The sequence below is a fragment of the Sesamum indicum genome, linkage group LG5 (genome assembly GCF_026168435.1).
Source record: "Sesamum indicum cultivar Baizhima isolate 11 linkage group LG5, ASM2616843v1, whole genome shotgun sequence".
Classification (NCBI taxonomy): Eukaryota; Viridiplantae; Streptophyta; class Magnoliopsida; order Lamiales; family Pedaliaceae; genus Sesamum; species Sesamum indicum.
This window is the reverse complement of record NC_142661.1, coordinates 10,804,062-10,825,401: the sequence shown is the minus strand read 5'-3', so window position 1 is coordinate 10,825,401 and position 21,340 is coordinate 10,804,062.

Here is a 21,340-nt window from a genome sequence, read left to right as displayed (position 1 = left end):
CAAAACTACAAACATATTCAGCATAACCTCCTCCTAAGCCACGAATTTCCTCTCAATTTTCTCTCCAAGAATATTTTTCTTTTCTTCTATATTGAATTGGATCCAAGTTAGAACATAAAACAATCCAAAAGCACTAAACAATAGTGTTTTATTTGGAGTTGTTTTTCTTCTTGTTCTTTGTTCTATCTAACTATATAAAAAGAACTATATCTTTTCTATTTTGTGGTGTAGACAACTTAGAGGACTACTAGTTTGAACTCAAGTGAACATAACGGAAAAACATAAAGGGAACAACGCACGTTGTTGCTTTTCTAAAGAAATAAAAAGGTAAAGTTTCATGTTATGTTTCTATGCTTTTTGTTTCATCCTCTAGTCACTTGTCTAACATGTTTATATATTTATTATTATGCTATTGACTAACACCTAATGCCCGAGAATTTCAAAGGCAACACCCCTTTGGACCAGTTTTAAATATTTTTTTATTTCATGCTTCCATCATATTCCAGGGCCATACCAATTCTTTTAGCGGTATCAAAGCCCGATTTTGGTGTTGTGGCTTTAGGATTAACATGTTATTATGTGTTGATCATGACCAATATGTCTAATTTGCTTCTGGAGGGCATGTTTTATGGCTTTGAAGCATAATTATATTATGTTTGATCAATAAAAGATTCTTTTGATGAGTTATTAAATAGTCATACTATATCATTAGATTATGCATGCTCGAAACAAATGACTAAAAATGGATGGTCAAGAATATAACTTATAGAGAATGGCATGCATGAGCTAGGGCCATATCCCTCTAGTGAGGATGAGTAGGTTGGTAGATTCAAAGAGTCTAGCAATAGATGATTTGAGTTTACAAACTTATGAATCCTATATGAGAAGGAAGAAAGCCATGAAATCACTTTGTGGGACAAAGAATGCTTGTAAAAAACGATCTACTAGATTGGATCCAAAATAGGCATCAGTTAGTTACTAAATATGCAAATACTAGTAGAGGGTTCACAAGTCTAGGGACTTCTAGAAAGTTCGGATAAATTAAACTTGAGGTGGAGAACCAAACTGGTTATGGAGACAAACCCTCAATGGGATCGTGGTGGTGCGTATTTAGTGAGAGTTCTTGAAACGTCCAAAAATGATAATGGAATTCTCGTTCAGTCAAATTCATCCGAAAGAGACGATGTTGAACTGTCTCTGAGGTGGACATGGTTCGATCAATACTTCACTAAATTAGTTTGGCCATCTGTATATGGACTTTTGGAAAATTATCCAGTTGTAAGATATGGTGTTTTCTTAAATCGCAATCCAGACACTATATTTGATATGGAATGGCAAACCTATGCCTTACAAAATTCTTGAGTATGAGGAATGGTCCTGCATACGTCAAAGGACTAGTGGGAGGAAAATTATACTCATAGTCTAATTTATACAGGTGCATTAAGGAATAATGCAAACATCTCTTATAATCAAAACTTTAACTGATCACGTCTAAGTTCTACAAAGGACGATCAGAAAACTCTGATTACCCAATGGGTACGAGTTTCTAAAATCGGACAAGGAGAAGCAATTTAGGACATCGATCCGGATAAATGGCATGGAGCCATAAAATCCGCTATGGAGTTCAAACTGGGTCTAAATGCGCTACATACTTGTTTTGACAAGATCATGAGATACATGACTTGGTCAAGAACAAGGTAGAAAGTCATTGGGAACTCAACTGTGTTCCAAGAGTTTTAGATATTAAAACGTCTTTGATCATTTGGAATGATATAAAGATGTTGTAGAAGTCTAAAACATGAACTTTGTTCATAAAATTCTCCATAATGCGAATTAGATTCCTATCTATGGATAAGCTGTCCAAGATTCAGTCATGGTAGACTGATGAGGAGCTTAGATATTTCACATCTCCTATGTCTTTGCTCTAAGCAGCATGGAATGTTGTTCGGTGCCTTGAGGCTAATGTTTCTTATGCTTTTTTAGCATAACAATGGATATCGAGTGTGCACCGACGAGACAACAAACAATTGTTGAGAGGCTATCTTTAATACCTGTATAATGATTAAAGAAGAGCCCTTGATACACATTAATAGAGAGTTGATTCTGGATGGCTATAGCGACAATAGTTTTCGGGATAATATGAATAATATTTAATCTCAAAACAAACGTACATTCGAGATTTATGATAATATGGTGACATTAGAAAGGTGCAAAATGAAATACCACAAGAATCTTATCATAGAAAATTGAATGTATGGAAATTTTAAAGTTATATCGGAAAATGGTTAGGACCACAAAACAACACCCAGTTGTTGGATGGGCTACCTAACATAGCCCGGCCAACAGTCCAAGAAAAAATCTTAGACACCATCATCTACTTGGAGTAATGATAGAAAGACGTAGCGTGCGATTGGACCGTAGGACATCTGCAGAAATAAAAGTAGACCCATACGACTTAGCCGGTATCGGAGGTTGCTCATAATCAGATTAATCTGTAAACATGTGTAATTGGCTTTAAGGTCAAGTGAGAAATTGTTGGAATAGGTGACCAAAAGCCAATTAGATTGGCAGTTTTGAGAATTATTCAAGCAATTTTTATTTAAACAATGTTATCCCGATGAATATGGTAAGTATTCTTCTCCGTCACACGTATCTGTTGTGCTTACAAATTACATCAAGCACTGTTTTGACATCACAACAGATGCTCACAGACCACTTTAACAACATGCAACAGTTGGATTGCGCATTGGTTGGCGATCATAAAACCAACTGCCAAGGGTTAGGTTTAAAATCTTTCAAGTCGAGGACCTCGAGAATGGGTATCGAGAGTCCTACTAAGACTTGCATTAAAAGCCGCATTCATTTGACGAGTCCCGTATTTCATCGGCGACAGACATGGGACGTCTATACAATCTTAGTGGTCTGTTAGCTAGGTGTCAAATCGACTTAGCTGACTCGTAGGGATCGTCATATGAAAGCTATGGAGGTCTAATCTCTATGACCTGAGTCCCCAGATCTGAGAGTAGTCCTCAAACTTGAGGAATCACGACAGTCACATGCATAAGATGACTATATCTTGAGTCTATGCGAGAGGTGACCATGTCACAGATGCGATCATCATAAGCCTTACCTAGTGCAGTCAAAGTATGTAGCGAAGACGATTATTTCAAAGAAAAGGATCCATCCCCTGTCAAAACATGACAGAGGTACCTCCTATGCACTTGGAGATGCGTTAACGCTTTATAAAATAGTGGCCACAGTCAATAGTCGAATAGGAAAATAAGGTTCCTATATCGAGCAATTTGGCGTAATGCGATCTCAATTATTAAGCATAGACGCCTAGTCTAGGATGGGAACTGACACCCAGTTCCATATCCTAGACTAAGGTCGGGAGATGGTAGATGGAAGGACCGTACCCATATGGACTCGAGAGCCTAAAAGTTCACATGGATATTCGCCTAATCTCTAGTGCCATGGACAGTTGCTAGCCGGCCACCCATGGTGACGGCTTTCTTTATCAAGGGTTGATCATGAATTATTAATTAAGTTTAATTTAATTAATAATAGCATTTGACACTAGTCCAAATCTAGCTAAATGGTGTACCTAAAAAGTCACACACAAATCACCAAGAAGGGACGACAAATTAATTGGTGAATTAATTCCATAAGTAATTGGATTACTTATAAATTAGAGGGATCCATTGGTTGATAGGCCCAAGGATAAATTAATAGGATGAATGTTATATTGGGTTGGCCCTTATTATTTAATAAGTTCAATAATAAGTTGGACTTATTAATTAATAAAGGCTTATTGGGCTCATATATTTAATTCAATCAAATATATAATGGTCTTATTAAGTTGACTCTAATTAAATTGGATTTAATTAATGTTAATTGGTCTTGTATTTTAATTAATTAAAATCGGCTCAAGCCCCATGGAAATGATTAGAAAAGAAAATTATTGACTAACAAATTCACCTTCGAAAAGTGCCATGTTAGTCATCTACACCACACTGAAACTTGGGATTTCTCAATTCAATTTTCTAGAAAAGAATTCAGGAATATAACACACCAAGTTTGCACAAGAGGGGGGTTCGGCCGAGTGGAATGATTGGGAGGGATGAAATTATTTTTGTGTATTCATTCATTAGTTATTCCAAATAACTAATACACATATATATATACACCTTGAATGGATGCATTAAAACATGTTTAGGTTCATTTAACCATCCATAAGGTAACAATCCTTTATTCCAAATAAAAGGATGACTAGCATGGCATTTTTCAAAAATGATTTTGTTAGTCACAAATTTCCTTTTCCAACCATTTCCACCAACTTAATGAATGGGCTTGGGATGCTCTATCTCACTTGCAAGCAAGACAATGAACTCTTGCAGATTTTCAAGATAATGTAATCCTAACCTATGCACAGTTTGCTTTTCTTGGGGGGTTGGTTAGTCTTGAATACTGCTAGATAGTTTAAAATTCGAATATTTTGAGTGTGATTCATTAGGCTCTTTGAATATTTTGAGTATTTTGAATGTGATTCGTTAGCCTCTTTGAAAGAACCATCTCCTGGAGCTCCATTTATGTCATGAAATCTTGCTCCTCTATTCTGATTCTTTTTCTCCCTTCATGAAATAAGGTGAGATGTAGTTTTTTCATATCATCCAATAATCAAAATGTTAATGATCGTTTTTATCAGGCCTTGTACTCAAAACTCTTGCTCCAAGCTGAGATGAACTCTTCGAAGGCGAGTTATATTAACTATATTTGTGTTCTTAGATCATGCACTTCACAAAATTTTCTTTGGTTCCTATAAATACTACTCTGTTGACAGCAAATAGTTTACACTTTGTCTACACTTTCTTTCTTGTCCCCTATGACCAATTTTCAGTATTTCCTTGTGTTCTTTTTAACTTTTACAGGAGGAAATGTTTATTGCATTAATATTAACGGCAATAAAGAATGATATCAATGTAAAGCAAGTTTCTGCCTCCTCCAAGTGTTTGTTGCAAGATTGCATTGAACGTATTTTGTCCTTCCTCAGTCATGGTGGCGCAGTCTTTGGAAATGTGGTGAAAACCTTTAATCCATCTTGTACACTCATGCAGACATATGTGTTTATATTTCGACCAGACCCGAAATCTAGGTTTTGATTTTTATATAGTACACTTAAAGGACTATCAATGTTATATATTTATTTGAGCACGATATATAATAAGAATTTTAATAGATTATCCTCATACTTAAGTTGTCCTTTGTACTATTGCTTTCTGCAAGAGCATATATAGTTCTAGCCCTAGCATGTACCAACGGAAGAAGCAACATGAAGATAAAGTAGACTATAGATGTGTATGTTCTTATTTTGCACTTTATGGAATACTAATAATGACAAAGAATAATAGTAATAGTGGGAGTCTCGAAGCAAAAAAATAGGTGAGCTGATGGAGATTAACCTTTTATGCCTTAGGTATATCAAGTTGGATGGAGGATAACCTTAATGGTTAGCACTAGCAACATCCATTATTTTGATATTGGATATTAATTATTACAAAGTTGGTTTTATAGTTTGATACTGTCATTAATGTTTATTGTTGTACTCTTCCGACATAACCCTTGCCCCATCGTTGCCTCCACCTCCACCATCCTCTATCTGGCAGACTTTGACACCATCATAAATTTCAAAACGTGCATTTTTCTTTACCTTTTTCCCTTGTTTCAATAGGTCTTCGTGCATACATTGAGGACAATGTATTTTCTTGGTGTGGGAGAGGTATGTTCTACGTTGTGCTTGTAATTAATTCTTCGAGTGATGGTTGGATAGTTATTGTAGCATGATTCTTTCGAAACTGGTTGTTGTTGAACATGTGAATATTGAAATTTGAATTAATGTTTGGAATATGGATATGTGGGGATTGAAAATTTTTATTTGAGAGTTGACAATTTCTATTGAACACCGAAACTTGTGAATCAAATTAGTGTCTTGAGAAAAATAATTGCATTATCCCATTGGTAGCACTTGAATTTTCAAATTATTGCCTTGTGATATCCCTTATATTAATAGAATTTTCTGTATATGCCGAAATAAATAGGAGAAACTAGCATCAGTGGCATATAAAAATATAAAAAAAAAATTGTGTGAACGTTCCATTGACTTCATCAAATGAAAAATATTCAAGAATCAACACAAAAGCCTATTGTGTAAGCTTTTGCACCAAAGCACTTCCATATAGATAGTGCCTCTACATTTCTTCTAATTAAATACATTTTGAGAATTCCATGAAACTTGACACAAACATAGGTCTAGACCCATGCATTTGTGTGGTAAATTTGCTAAACGTAATAATAACTACAAGTTAGTATGAAAGGGAAACAAACTTTCTTTAATAAAACCGTGCAAAATAGCTAAATTTCTAACATTCTCATAATTCCACGAAACTTAACCCAAACGTAGGTCTAGACTCATGCATTTGTATGGTAAATTTGCTAAACGTAATAATAACTACAAGTTGGTACGAAAGGGAAGCAAACTTTCTTTAATAAAATCGTGCAAAAGAGCTAAATTTTCAACGTTCCCAAAATTCCACGAAACTTGACCCAAACGTTGGTCTGGACCCATGCATTTGTGTGGTAAATTTTCTAAGCGTAATAATAACTATAAGTTAGTATGAAAATAAAACAAACTTTCTTTAATAAAACCGTGCAAAATAGTTAAATTTTGAACGTTCCCATAATTCCACGAAACTTGACCCAAATGTAGGTCTAAACCTATTCATTTATGTGGTAAATTTGCTAGACTTAATAATAACTACAAGTTTGTATGAAAGGAAAATAAACTTTCTTTGATAAAACCGTACAAAACAGCTAAATTTTGAACTTTCTCATAACTCCACGAAAATTGACCCAAACGTAGGTTTAGACCCATGCATTAGCGTTGTAAATTTGCTAAGTGTAATAAAAACTACAAGTTGTTATGAAAGGGAAGAAAACTTTCTTAAATAAAACCGTGCAAAACAACTAAATTTTGAACATTCTCAAAATTTCACAAAATATGACCCAAACGTAGTTCTAGACCCATGCATTTGTGTGATAAATTTTCTAAGCGTAATAATAACTATAAGTTTGTATGAAAGGGAAGCAAACCTTCTTTAATAAAACCGTGCAAAACAGCTAAATTTTGAACATTCTCATAATTCCACGAAACTTGACCCAAACGTAGGTCTAGACCCATGCATTTGTGTGGTAAATTTTTAGCGTAATAATAACTACAAGATAGTATGAAAGGGAAACAAACTTTCTTTAATAAACCGTGCAAAACAGTTAAATTTTGAACGTTCTCAGAATTACACGAAACTTCACCCAAATGTAGGTCAAGACCCATGCATTTGTGTGGTAATTTGCTAAGCGTAATAATAACTACAAGTTAGTATGAAAGGGAAACAAACTTTGTTTAATAAAACCGTACAAAACATCTAAATTTTGAACGTTGTTAGAACTCCAAGAAACTTGACCCGAACGTAGGTCATGACCCATGCATTTGTGTGAAAAATTTGATAAGTGTAATAATAACTACAAGTTAGTAGGAAAGGGAAACAAAATTTCCTTAATAAAATCGTGCAAAACAGCTAAATTTTGAACGTTCTCAAAATTGCACAAAACTTTACCCGAACGTTGGTGTAGACCCATTCATTTGTGTGGTAAATTTGCTATGCATAATAATAATTAGAAGTTAGTATGAAATTGAAAAGAGTAAATTTTCTTTAATAAAATCGTGTGCAAAAGAGCTAAATTTTGAATGTTCTCAAAATTTCATGAAACTTGACCCAAAACGTTGGTCTAGACCCATATATTCGTGTGGTAAATTTTCTAAGCGTAATAATAACTACAATTTAGTATGAAAGTGAAACAAAAACAGTTAAATTTTGAACGTTCTAAAAATTCCACGAAACTTGACACAAACATATGTCTAGACCCATGCATTAGTGTGTTAAATTTGCTTAGCGTAATAATAACTACAAGTTATTATGAAAGGGACACAAAGTTTCTTTAATAAAACCGTGCAAAACACCTAAATTTTGAACGTTCTAAAAATCCCATGAAACTTGACCCATGCATTTGTATGGTAAATATTCTAAGCGTAATAATAACTACAAGTTAGTATGAAATGGAAATAAACTTTCTTTAATAAAACCGTGCGAAACAGCTAAATTTTCGACATTCTAAAAATTACACGAAAGTTGACACAAACACAGGTCTAGACCCATGCATTAGTGTGGTAAATTTGCTTAGCGTAATAATAACTATAAGTTAGTATGTAAGGGAAACAAACTTTCATTAACAAAACAGTGCAAAACACCTAAATTTTGAACGTTCTCAAAATCCCACGAAACTTGACCCAAGCGTAGGTCTAAACCCATGCATTTGTGTGGCAAATTTTCTAAGCATAATAATAAGTTAGTATGAAATGGAAATTAACTTGCTTTAATAAAACCATGCCAGACAGCTAAATTTTAGACGTTCTAAGAATTCCACGAAACTTGACACAAACATAAGTCTAGACCCATGCATTAGTGTGGTAAATTTGCTCAGCGTAATAATAACTACAAGTTAGTATGAAATGGAAACAAACTTTCTTTTACAAAACTGTGCAAAACAGTTAAATTTTGACGTTCTCATAATTCCACGAAACTTGACCCAAACGTAGGTCTAGACCCATGCATTTGTATGGTAAATTTGCTAAGCATAATAATAACTGCAAGTTAGTATGAATGGGAAACAAACTTTCTTTAACAAAACCGTGCAAAACAACTAAATTTTGAATTTTCTCAGAATTCCACGAAATTTGACCAAAACATAGGTCTAGACCCATGTATTTGTGTGGTAAACTTGTTAAGCGTAATAATAACTACAAGTTGTTATGAAAGGGAAACAAACTTTCTTTAATAAAACCATGCAAAATAGCTAAATTTTGAATGTTCTCAGAATTCCACGAAACTTGACCTAAACGTAGGTCTAAACCCATGCATTTGTGTGGTAAATTTGCTAAGCGTAATAATAACTACAAGTTAGTATGAAAGGGAAACAAACGTATTTTAATAAAATCGTGAAAAACAACTAAATTTTGAACGTCCTAAGAATTCCACGAAACTTGACCCAAACGTCGGTCTAGACCCATACATTTGTGTGGCAAATTTGTTAAACATAATAATAACTACAAGTTAGTATTGAAGGGAAATAAACTTTCTTTAATAAAACCATACAAAACAGCTAAATTTTGAACGTTCTTAGAACTCCACAAATTTTACCCAAACGTAGGTATTATTACCTTTAGCAAATTTTTCACACAAATAAATGGGTCTAGACCTGAGTTTGGGTAAAATTTTTTGGAATTCTGAAAACGTTCAATATTTGGCTGTTTTGCACGATTTTATTAAAGAAAGTTTGTTTGCATCCATACTAACTTGTAGTTATTATTACGCTTAGAAAATTTACCACACAAATGCCTGGGTCTAGACCTATGTTTGGATCAAGTTTCTTGAAATTTTGAGAACGTTCAAAGTTTAACTATTTTGCACGGTTTTATTAAACAAAGTTTGTTTCCTTTTCATACTAACATGTAGTTATTACTATGTTTTGCAAATTTTCCATATAGATACATAGGTCTAGACCTACGTTTGGGTCAAATTTTGTGGAGTTCTAAGAACGTTTAAAATTTAGCTATTTTGCACGGTTTTATTAAAGAAAGTTTATTTTCCTTTATTACTAACTTGTAGTTATTATTACGCTTAACAAATTTACCACACAAATGCATGGGTCTAGGCCTATGTTTGGGTCAAGTTTCGTGGAATTCTTAGGACGTTCAAAATTTAGCTTTTCATACTAACTTGAAGTTATTATTACGCTTAACAAATTTACCACACAAATGCGTGGGTCTAGACCTGAGTTTGGGTCAAGTTTCGTGGAATTCTGAGAACGTTCAGAATTATGTTGTTTTGCACGGTTTAATCAAAAAAAGTTTGTTTCCCTTTCATATTAACTTGCAGTTAATATTAAATCAAATTTACCACACAAATAGATGAATCTATACCTTTGTTTGGGTCACGATTCGTAGAATTATGAGAACGTTCAAAATTTAGTTGTTTTGCACGATTTTATCAACGAAAGTTTGTTTATTCATACTAACATGTAGTTATTACTACGCTTAGCAAATTTACCACACAAATGCGTGGGTCTAGAGCTACGTTTGGGTCAAATTTCGTGGAATTCTGAGAACGTTCAAAATTTAGCTGTTTTGCACGGTTTTATTATTGAAAGTTTGTTTCTCTTTATACTAAATTGTAGTTATTATTACGCTTAGCAAATTTACCATACAAATGCATGGGTCTAGACCTACGTTTGGGTGAAGTTTCATGGAATTCTGAGAACGTTCAAAATTTAGCTGTTTTGCAAGGTTTTATTAAATAAAGTTTGTTTTCCTTTCATACTAACTTGTAGTTATTATTACGCTTAGCAAATTTAGCATACAAATGCATCGGTCAAGACCAATGTTTGGGTCAACTTTCGTGGAATTCTGAGAACGTTCAATATTTAGCTGTTTTGCACGGTTTTATTAAAGAAAGCTTGATTCCATTTCATACCAACTTGTAGTTATTATTACGCTTAGCAAATTTACCACACAAATGCATGGGTCTAGACCTACGTTTGGATCAAGTTTCGTGGAATTCTGATAAAGTTCAAAATTTAGCTGTTTTGTACGGTTTTATTAACGAATGTTTGTTTCCCTTTCATACTAACTTGTAGTTATTATTACGCTTAGAAATTTTGCCACACAAATGCGTGGGTATAGACCTATGGTTAGGTCAAGTTTCCGAAATTCTGAGAACGTTCAAAATTTAGCTGTTTTACACGGTTTTATAAAAGAAAGTTTGTTGCCCTTTCATACTAACTTGTAGTTATTATTACGCTTTTGCCACACTAATGCATGGGTCTAGACCTATGTTTGGGTTAAGTTTAATGAAATTCTGAAAACGTTCAAAATTTAGTTGTTTTGCACGGTTTTATTAAAGAAAGTTTGTTTCCCTTTCATACTAACTTATAGTTATTATTACGCTTGGAAAATTTACCACACAAATGCAGGGGTCTAGACTTACGTTTGGGTCATATTTCTTGAAATTCTGAGAACGTTCAAAATTTAGCTGTTTTGCACGGTTTTATTAAGAAAAGTTTATTTTCCTTTCATACTAACTTGTAATTATTATTACCCTTAGCAAATTTTCCACACAAATGCGTGGGTCTAAACCTACGTTTGGGTCAAGTTTCATTGAATTTTGAGAACATTTAAAATTTAGCTGTTTTGCACTTTATTAACGAAAATTTGTTTCCTCTTCGGTTCTAGAATTCTTTGCTACCGAAAAAATTCAGAAGCATGTCAACTCCACACTTTTGGAATTAATCCCAAAGGTACACACTCCTATGTCGGTTAATGATTTCAGACCTATCTCATGCTGCAATGTTTTATACAAGATCATTGCTAAACTACTTGTCCAATGATTAAGTGGGGTAATGGATAAAATTATTAGTCCCTGTCAGACAGCATTCATGCCGGAACAATATTATGTTAGCTCAGGAACTGTTCACGAGCTACAATCAGATGCACCTCCTTCCGAGATGCGCCCTTAAAGTGGATATAAGGAAGGACTACGACACGGTGGAGTGGGATTTTTCTGTTAGCAACTCTGTAGCTTTTCGGATTTCCTCCTACTTTCACAATGTGGATTGACGAATGTGTATCGACGACATCATTCGCGATATGGCTTAAATGAAAACCTCACGGGTTTTTTGCTGTCTTTTTGTACTTGTTATGGAAGTTTTGCACTTGGGATTTCTGCAATTGATTGAGCAAGATATGCAGTTCAATTTCCATTGGAAGTGTGAGCCATCTAGAGTCTTCTAGTTGGGATTTGCAGACGACCTTCTCCTTTTCTGCAAAGCTGATTTGGACTCCATCAGAGTCTTCAAGGTGGGATTAAACCGATTTGCGGAGTTGTCGGGCCTCCACCTGAACATACAAAAGAGCCATTTAATTATCTCCCGAGCCGCACATGATTTGAAAGACCAGATGTTGGTGATTTTGGGCTTCTAGGAGGGGCACCTCCCGATGAGGTATCTGGGTCTTTCTTTAATCTCTTCTAGACTTTCTATCTCTGACTGTGAAGCATTATTATCAAAAATAGATGCATGAATTACTGGTTGGGAAGGGATTTTGTTATCATATGTTGGGCGAATACAAATAATCAAATACGTGCTTTCAACATTGAGTTTATATTGGGCTTCTACTTTTATCTTACCGAAGAAAATCATCAAGGAATTGAGAAGAAGCTGAGAAATTTCCTTTGGAAGGGCACGTTGACTAGTGGCTACGCCAAGGTAGTATGGAATGATGTGTGTCGACCGTTGGATGAGGGGGGGCTTGGGTTCAAGGATATTACTACCTTGAATCGTGTACTAATAAGCAAGAAACTTGTGATGTTATCCGATGTGATAAGACCTTCATTTGGGTACAGTAGCTTTACTTTGATCGACTACGGGACACATCGATTTGGACAATCCAGGAGCATGGGGGTTCTTGGGGATGGAGGAAAATGATGTGTCTCCGCCCTTATCTCCAAACTTTTGTGGATTACCAAATTAGTAACGGGAGGAGTTTCTATATTTGGCAGGACCCTTGGCATCATCTTGGACCACTTATTGAGCAGTTCCTAAGGGGTCCTAGCCATCTTGGACTTGTAGAATAGGTCAACCTCAACTTGGTGATTTCAGGAGGGGAGTGGCAGTGGCCTCCCATTACGGATTTTGAATGCTTGGAGATTACTCATAACCTACCGCGAATTTATGGAGGAGAGGATCGGGTTGTTTGGAAATGTGACAAGGTACAACCCACTACACAGACCCTCTATCGGTTATTTGATCCCCCAGGGCCAAAAGTAAGTTGGTCTTCACTACTTTAGGGGTCATTGAAGATCCCTCGTCACTCGTTCATATTATGGCTCGCAATTCCTGGCAAGCTTCCCACTACGGACAAACCATGGCTATCCCACCTGGGAGCTTGTACTTTATGCGACGAGGGAGCTACGGAAACTAATAGGGATTGGGCAACAGATATTGAGTGGCGACGCGGAAATGGAGAGGCAATCACATTGTAAACATCACTTACCGTACACTACTGGCATCGTGTATCTACCACATTTGGAGAGAGAGGAACCTGAGGCGATTTGAACACACGGAGTAGACTCCCAGCACTTTAGGTATCCTGATCGTCAATGATGTCCGACAGAGGATACTTAGCATAATGGTGTTGATATTGTGAATTTCTTGTACAAAAATTGGCATGCAAATATATATATATATATATATATATATATATATATATATGTTGTAGTTTATTTATGATTGCTAGTTGGTGAAATGATTTAATTGAACAATTGATTTTGCATGTTATAAAAATTGATATGTTTGCTGTTGTGAATTTTGATACTCTGATTTAGTCATAAACAATTAAGAAAATTTGAAGAAATTGGTGTTATACTTTTTGAACTTGATGTTTCTTTGACATCTTTGCTCTTAGTGTTTTTTCCTGAATTATATGATAACAAAGCTTTGGTTCTTGTTCAATTGATCATGAGAAGACTAATAGAAGAAAATTAAGTCTAACTTTTGAAGTTATTTTGTTTTTAGATTCGATGTGCGAAATTAATGGAATTAACCGGTTTTTCCTTACTGAATATTTCTACTGCGTGTTTTTCATCTTATTTCATGAATTCAGTTGAGTAGACATTTTCATATAATCAATGTATGTTCGTACGTTTATAAGCAACTGACAAGCCTGATCACTCTATTACATGTGTCAATTGGCTATTATGTTGCTATATGATTTCATCTGTTGATTATGATGTTTATATTAAAAAGTTTGTCCGTGTTTTATTACCATTTCCATGTATTTATTTATGTCTAAATTATAAAGGAATTTATTTGCTACCATTAATGGAACACATTATAGTAGTCGTTACAACATGAGATTTCCTTTGGTAAATGTAGGACAAGTTATGTTTGTCTTCATCGTGTAATAAAAGCTTCTTATGGTTAATTTGTAATATTTTCAAAACCTACTGTCCGTCTATTATATTCAGTGATTTGAAAAGCTTTTGTTCATTGAGTATATATCGTAAAAGTTTATGTTTTCCCTCATTACATGGCGAAAAACTTGTGTTTTGTTGGTACTTATGTTTGAGAGTTTAGTACAAATTTCAATCTCATTCCACCTCACTGATCGATTTTGCTTGTCATAACGTAATGATATATCATTTACCTTGACTATGACAACAGCTTTGTCAGGTTGGTGCATGTATCACCATAAAAATGCAGACCAAATCATTGCAACATAGGATAAACATCTCTGGGTCCAAGGTAGTTCAAAGAGTACCTCTTCTGTTCTTGCTAGTGATATCCTCCGCAACAATATAACTAAAAGAAATGGTTTTGTTACTGGATTCCAGAAGGTTCTTCCTTCAGCAATCTAAGAGGTTGTAAAGAACGGTAAGGATGATGAAAAGAAAGTCGTATTCAGATTTGTAAGCATATTTTTTCCAAAACTATTCTCATACATTATATATCTAAGTTCTTCACAATGTTGATTTGGATTGACTTAAATTTGCTTGACTGATAATATCTTATTATTCATAGATTTGTATATGGGAGCTAAAGAAAGTTTTTGGCTCTCCCAGTAATTAGCCTTAAAGATATTATGCTTGGAGAAGGATTGCCTCGGTCTTAGGACCTTGGGAGGAAACGTTCTTGCTCAGTCAAGATAACCAAAAGGGACGAACAATCCAAAAGAATTGCTTCTATAGCTTAGAAAGACAACTCATTTCCGGTCATTACGCTTTGATTCATTCATTTTTCTTGAACTAGAAACTGTGCATTGGAGTCAAAAACATGCTGATGAAGACAGAGAAATGCGTGAGTGCAAGTTGGCAGTTTATCGTGTTGATGAAGACGAGAAAGATGTCAACAAAGCATTGAAGAAAGATAAGATGGCCGGAGAGAACAATTTATCTTTTGTTGGTGGAATTCTAAACTAAATTTGTGATTCAAATTTTTGCAACTAAGAATTCAATAAAGAGGAATGTCACTAAATGATTGAAGGAGGAAGAAGAGAATTGAAGAAGTCCAACAAACTAAGAATCATTGAAGAATATAGAGTTGCGGTTGTGTTTCAACGGCAGGATGCAGTTTGTGAGCAGGTATGTGATCATTTCTACATTAGAAGTTGTCTTTTTCTCAATTCTTGGACTTCTTTTGCTATTACATAATGTTCCTATGATTGTTTCTAATATTTTAGGAATCCAAACTTGAGAACGTTCAGACATAGATATAGGTTTGTGCTTTATCCATTACCTGTTGCATTTTCCAAAATCTTCATGCATTATATTGTAGTTCCTACATAGGATCTTTGGTGTGGTCTTAGTCTCCTCTATTTCTAATATTTGATCTGCTAAATTCTATTTCATATTACTTCGAAAATCTAGTTGGTTGCTAAAACGTTGTTTGTTATCTATTGAATTGGGCTGATAACGTTTATTCACAATATGATAGAAACTATGAGTTTAGGTATAAATGATTCGAGCTTTGCTCAGAGTTAGAGTGTAAACCAATCGAGCTTGAGGCTGAGCTCGTCAAAATTTTTGAGCTCTAGCTCGAGTACATTACAACGATTCGAGCTCTAGTAAATAATAGAAAATCAATATTGTTGAAATGTAGGCTTTATTGATATTAGGGGCCTATATTTTTGCGTTGGCATCATATCAGCAACTTGAATCTAGCATTATTTGATACCTGTGCATCTAAACCATTTTCGAGTAGCAGATGCACAAATAGAAGAAGTCGAAAATATACGAGAGTGTGTGAGCTACAAAGAAGATCGTCTAGTCGATGAGCCAGAAACATCAACTGCACTAACATTTGCAAATTCAAGACCAACAAACAAGACTATATAAATGGCAGCTCTGTTTGCTAACAAGCTTGTAGCTTCAAGATCCTCACAACATATCATGACGTCGGTCCTTTCGAAATCCAAATACACCAAAAAGTACTAGCCTTATAAAATCTTTATTCTCTAACTAACTAATGACAAAGTTCGAAAGCCTTCTTACATCGACACACAGTGATCCTCCCCAGAACAACCCTTATCAGTTTTGTGCAGCGTCCTAGCCAGCATTTCACAAAGCTTCCATTGCACAAACCCAATATTAGCTAATCCAAAACTTTGCTCCTTTGCAATATGTGCAACTGTTGAGCGGATTAAGCTTTCGTAATTGTGGCAATTATCCTCCTTCGCCGCCTGGACCAACCCAGGTGCTCCTCCTTTTTACATTGAAAACCTTTTGGGGCTGTCATAACACCAACCAGTGCAAATGACCACATAGCCATCAGGCATCATCTTTCAGCAACAACGAGTGTTGTTTTCTCATCAACTACCACCTCCACCACCTGGCTGTCCTTTAAGGTCAAATTCGATGCTCAGAATGCAGTATAGGTCTTATCCTTATTGTCTACAGTGAACATGACAGATGTGAACTGACTAGAACGAACAGTACGAAGACCTTGTGATTTGTCAGGAACATCACGTTGGGTGTGTGTAGCTATTTTGTTTATCCATTTATAGGTTGGTAGAAAGTTTCTATTTGTTTATTGTTATTGGGAAAATAGCATTTTTCATCCCATAAGTTAGGGCCTTCACACTCTCGCTTTATTGGTTACGTGATTATCACATTTGGCCCCTTAACTTTAAAAGTATAACTTTTGATCCCATAACATATTTTCGATACATATTTAACATAAAAATGCCACGTGATCGTTAAGTTTTCAGACTGGCCACTTAATGATCATGTGCCTTTTTTCATTAAATATTTAATTAAAAAGCGTAATGGGACAAAAAGTGTCACTTTTTGAAAGTTACGAGCTGAAAGTGAAAATTTCCTAAATAATATACCAAAAGTATAAAGAACCTAAGTTACATAAGGAAAAGTACTATTTCTTCATTGTTATCTCTAATAAAATTTTATTTGTGCTCAATGATATAACTTTACGACGATTGTTGGGAGGAGGTGACTAATTATTCATTATGATACAATTGTGGGTAGAGGACTTAAATTGATATAAAAATGACTATAATCATTATTATTAAGAAATTAATCATAAAAGCACATAAGTTTATTGTTTTTAGATACTTTTGATTATACTGATTATAAGGTGTATGATGCGTTGCGCATGGATAATTAATATTTATCTTATTTTTTAATTCATTTTTGTAAAAGATAATTACAAATTCAAAAAAAAATTATAATTCTGAATTGTTAAAAAAATATAATTTATAATATTATTTATTAAGTACTAATATAATAATTATTATATGTTAAGCACTAATATAATAATTGTTATATGGCTTATAGTAGCAACAACTATTATAAGATTTTTTTTTCTTTTTTAGGAAATGTCCTTAATGAATATAGTTGTGTTATTTTGTTTGTGAATTTTGTTGATTCTATTTTTCAATTTATTTCTCTTGATTGTTTAATTCATAATGATGTTGATACAATTATTGAGAAATATAGTTCTAATCTTGATTTCTGTTACGAAAAATTTTAAGAAAAATAATTTTTTTAATTGTGTTAATTGTAGTAAATATATATCTATATATGCATTTTGCTATCGAACTTATTGTCTTTTTTTTTTGCCACTTAATATATTAGGTGTTTGTTTCTCTTTTAGTAACTATAATGATGTTGCATTTACTAATTTGAAGTACTCATTTATAACTTAGTAAACCAAGCCCTTGATTTTACGGGTCACTATACTACGTATCGTAATAGATGGTTCACATGTAGTTGACTCATTCAACCACAAATGTGGTGAGATGTCTACCACCAAGATCTAGGGTAGAAACCCTGTAAGAAAAATATAATAGTAAATTTTTGAAATGTTACAGTTCTTCATATTATGATAAAATGAACTGATTGAAAAGAATTAGAGATGAATACCTCAAAGTTGTCTCAAGATTTAAGAGAGATTCAAAAGACAATTCAAAACTATTGAGGTTTTATCATAAAATATCTGTAATAATTTTTTATGACTATTCAAAGTTTGTAACATATTCGTAATTTTATAATTATATTCTGAAAAATAAGATAAATATTACAATCATGCACGTATACCATACTAGTTTCAAGGAAAAAAAGATATACGTACAAAATGTTGACCTTAGAAGTGATCTTAAAAATTAGAATTACATCACTCAATTAACATTTTTAGTCATATATATATAGAATAAGGTTTATATTATCTGTTTTTAGGAAAAAATCCAGAGACCACCCCCTGTAATAATAGGAATGTTCACGAAAGTCCCTAATATAAAATTAAAGTATCAAATACTCCCCCTATGATATAAAATAAAGTTCAAAAAACCCCCTCCGTACAAAAAATTGAGCCACACGCGCTTTGACTGCGATTTTCCTATTAAAGTACCTTTTTTTTTTATATATTTTTGCCCTTCTCTCACTTGTAATATATATAATATTATATATATGAATTTAATAGTTAAATATTATTTATATAATAATTATTTAATTAAAATATTATATACTTTTTATAATAATGAAATATTCTTTTTATATAATAATTTAAAAAAAGCAACAGTCATCGCCCAATGCAACGAGGGCGACACCGGTCAGTCAAATCTGGGCGGCCGACAACGCCCAAATGGACGGTGGGGGGAGGGAAGGGGAGGGGGAGGAAAGGTCACCGGGAGGAAGGAGAGGGAAGGGGGGTGGGGGGTTTGGAGGCCAGAGGGGGGGGGGGTTATAATTGTTATTTTGAATTTTTTTATAAATTATAATTATATTTATTATAAACATATTTTAATGATTATAAGTTATATATATTATGAATTAAAATAATTATATATTAATAAGCCTAGTTTGACCGATTGACTAGAAAGGGTATTTTAGTTATTGTTTCTAAAAAAATAAACTCAAATTAATCAAGAAGCAGTGTGATTATTTATTCGAACATAGGGGTAATTTTCTACATTAAAAATTTCATAGGGGGATTTTTGATATTTTGTTATATCACAGGGGTCAAAATGGATTTAACCCTATATTTTTATTTTTAAATCAATATTTTTGGACAATTCCTAATGGATTAAGTGTGAAAATTTGAATGGTATATGTAATTTTAGAACTTTTTGGAAGAAAGTGTAATTTCTCATTTTAAGTTAATGTTGCTTATTATTATGTGGTTAATTACTATGTAATTTATTAGACATAAGGGGTGTTTTGCCTATTTTCATATCAGAAGGGGGGCTTTTGCTGAGTTTTTAAATCACATGGGGGTTTTATGCAATTTGGCCAAATAATTACACTGTCTTTCCCTGAGATCTGGTATAATTACACGTAGATCTCCTGTGGTTTGAAAATTTACATTTATTACTCATGAGGTTTGCTTCCGTCTAATAAATTTACTCACCCGTCACTTAAAATTCATAAAAATTGCTGATATTTTTTTTTAAAAAAGGATGAAAATTCATATTTACGTCCAATTGACTTATTATTGACTTATTTCAAGTAAAATAATACTTTCTGACTAAATTAGAATATACTTCCTTACATGCATTAATATGTGAAGATGCAGGGTAGTTTGGCTATAAAAAGATTTGTTTGACCTGCAATAAGTCAATAATAAGTGAACTGGGGGTAATAATGGTTTTTCATTCAATTTTTATTCATATTAGCAAATTTTGTGAACTTTGAGTAACATAAAAAAACTTTAGCAATACTAAATTTAACTTTTTTCAAATTACATAAAATTTACGTATAGTTACACTGAACCTTAAGAATGGGAGGTGTAACTATCCCATAGAATATATGTTATCACACATAACTTTGTATCAAACATTAAGAATGACCGATGTAATTATCCCCACAAAATATATGTTATCACACTTAATTTTGTGTATACATATATAACTAAAGATTTAGGCGTTATGCAAGTGTCGAGATAGTCACCCCAATAATTTATAGTGGTTTGCATGCAATTTGTGAGGACTATGTTATGAGGGTGTTTGCTTGTGGAGTAATGCATTCGTTATGTTGAAAATTTAAATATGGTGTTTGGATTCATTTTTAAAGTGTTTTATTCTATTTTGTGGAGATAAAAAGAGAAAATAGAAATAAATAAGTATATGTTGGAACTAGTGTGTATGTGTTATCAACTTATTATTGAAAATAAATTTAAAAAAATATTTTATTTTATAAATTTTATTTTTAAATTAAATTTTTTCAAAGTTAAAAATTATAAGCAATTTTGTATCATAAAATAATAAATATAAACTGTTTTTTGAAAATACTCAAATTTTTATAATTTTAATAAAGTCTATTACAATTAATTTTTCTTTTCTCTCACATTCTCTATATTTATTTCTCTTACAAACTTTCATATTTTTAATAAACCAACAATTATAATTTTTTTCTCTTTTATATATGAACCCACATTTCTTTTTTCTCACATACTTCTTTCTTTATGAGGCAAACGATATAAATTAAACCCACAAAGCAAAATTCAGTCCCACAACATTCAAAATAGTTAGAACATTGATGATGGGCTTTCATAGTAACTCCCAACCCGTACCTCACGTTTAGGGTTTGGAAAATTCATTATTTCATAAAAAAAAAATAGAAAAAAAATTGAGAAAAATATATTTCATATTATTTTGTAAAAAAATTATTTAATTACCTCTTTTCTCTTTATTCACCACTAGCAGTACAAGGCAGAGTAGAATAGTGTTCGCTTAGTGTTTTCACAATAATAAGAAGCTTCATTCATTCCTAATTTTCAAAAACCCTAAACTGCTATTTCTCCTTCTCCTCTCTGCTCTCTCTCTCTCAACTCACTGCTGCCACAATGGCACCAACGACGTCTTTGGATGAAGAAACCGCGAAGAAAGTTCTTCAGGTGATTTGCAAATATGTTTTTCTTTTTTTAGATGATGAAGAATATTCATTGTGTTTGGATTTGTGTTTTAGTTGTTTTGTTTTGTGTTTTGAAAATAGAGAGAGAAAAATAGAGATAAGTAAGTACGTGTTGAAAATAAATGATATGTTTGGATTTATATTTTGGGATAATTTAAAATATTTTAAAATAAGTGGTGTAGGTTTGATGTTGGGATTTGGGAGACAAAAATCACTGTTCATTGTCAAATCATATATTTTTATATATAAATATGTAT